Below are 2,058 nucleotides of genomic sequence, written 5' to 3' on the forward strand. Positions count from 1 at the left end.
CTTCCACAAATGTTTGGCAAAAAGTTATGGTTTGCGTTTGGTTTTCTGCCACGGTTTCCTGCCACAGGTGGTTAGAATCACCTTACTGCTAGACTCCACGGTGATGAGATTACTTGCCATTTGTCTCGCAAAGCAATCATACTACAACATGCTCCAGTAAATGTAAGAAGATTTTGTCGCAATAATAATAACCATAAAAAGTAACATGGAGCATTTTCTATTAATCCCATCTGTACAAAATAATTCAAAATGCAAACTCATAATCAAGATAGAAAATAAGATAGATACGTGCAAGTTTCGTCCATCATTATAAAGTCAAGTGATAGTCATTCATAGCAATAACACAAGTTCTGGCCAAGTTACATTAAAGTGTTTCACCACACATCAAAAGATCTACTTCCCAAAAGCAGTAGCCGTAGCACAAGTTCATCTCCTAAATACCAAAAGTTGCCATCTTCTAAACTTCACAGGTTGCCAACTTCTAGACATGACAAGTTAGCAACTAGATAACTTCACATGTTGCTATAAACATGATCTTTGTCAGCAAAGAACTTGCAAACCCAAGTTTCAAAAGTTTTTTCACTTGCACTGCATAACCAACCACGCAAACCTTCATTGTCCTTGCAAGATAAGTGCACACCAACAGTAATTCTTTGATCTGTAGTAATTGGGAGTTCCTCCAACCTCTTCCATAAACTAGCATAAGGATCAACAACTTGGGGCATTGGAGGAGGAGCGGCAGCAAGGGATTGCTGGAGTGACCTCAATGTAGAGTTGATTTCTTCAGCGGACTCCACGAAACGACTCTTGGTTCTTGGTGGCTTCTTAGTAGGTGACTTGCTACCTCTTGGGCGCTTCTTACCAACTCGGTTAGTGCTAGATGTTGAATTATCACCACCTACAGGTACTGGAGGTCTTTTAGGACAATGTGTTGTTGGCAAAGTGTCAGAATCCTCCTCAAGAGGGCCCTCATACTGTGGATAGCAGTTGAGATCATACAACCCTTCATCATTGTCCGAGTCATCGGAATCAATTGTGCATGTATGTTGGTCCATGGCCAAAGAACCATCAGCACTAGTGCCTGTGAATAGCTCCTGCATCTCATAGTAGAACTTGATGGGCTTAGAAAGCAAGCGCCTTGCTCTATCCTGCATTACAAGCACACACACATTAAGATCCTAATTAAATTAGCCATATTAAGTTTTCAAAAGAAACTAAATTATACGTACATTGAGGCAAGACTTTTCAGACTCGGAGATAGTTACCACACATCTAATATCATCGAAAACATTGCCACTCTTGCTAATTGCGGCGGCAATGTACTTCCAATTTTCTTTGTAGTGCCTGAAGTGACGATCAACTTGAGCAAGTGTCACCCCCATAGCAAATTTTCTATTTAAAGCATCAGCACACTTCAAAAGATGATGCTTCTTGAACCTAAATCCCGCATATTGTTCCTTCATGTATTCAATGCACCAATCCAACATAAACTTGGTCTGATCATCAGCCCAGGAAATAGTCCTCTCACGAGAGCACCCATCACCATCAGACTTCCCCTTTCCCTTGGCCATCGCTGTTTCTCATACAGTGAGCCATTTTAATTAAAAGATAATAGGTGAGGCAAATAAGCATGAAACAACCAACAATTTACTAAAGATAAAATAAGTGATATAAGTTTACAGAGGTACAACCAACATAGTTTCACATGAATCACATACATAATGACCAAATGTAACAAAATAGCACTCATGTTTGATACATAGAAATAAGGGAGAACTCTAGTTTCAAACAGACTGAATGGAACCTAAAATAAAACCCATCAACATCAGCCTTACATACTAACTTCTTAATCATCTTGATCTTGAGCTGCTAAATTATCCTCCCACATTTTTTGAGCTAGTACATCCCTTTTGTGTGCCCATGTCTGGCTCTCCTGGTAAACGTCACGACGGTGTCGTCTACTCCGTGGAAGGGCCGAGTACCAAGTAGCATCATCATAGACATACTCATCAGGACCATCATCTAGGATCCAGTTATGGAGCGCACAACAAGCAAACA

At 40.3% G+C, this 2,058-nt stretch overlaps 1 pseudogene; it reads right to left on the reverse strand.

Moving 5' to 3' along the window:
* Positions 1-763: 763 nt before the first annotated feature.
* Positions 764-1,571, reverse strand: LOC119345061 (annotated as a pseudogene).
* Positions 1,572-2,058: the final 487 nt, after the last annotated feature.

The sequence above is a fragment of the Triticum dicoccoides genome, unplaced genomic scaffold (assembly GCF_002162155.2).
Source record: "Triticum dicoccoides isolate Atlit2015 ecotype Zavitan unplaced genomic scaffold, WEW_v2.0 scaffold20224, whole genome shotgun sequence".
NCBI classification, from domain to species: domain Eukaryota; kingdom Viridiplantae; phylum Streptophyta; class Magnoliopsida; order Poales; family Poaceae; genus Triticum; species Triticum dicoccoides.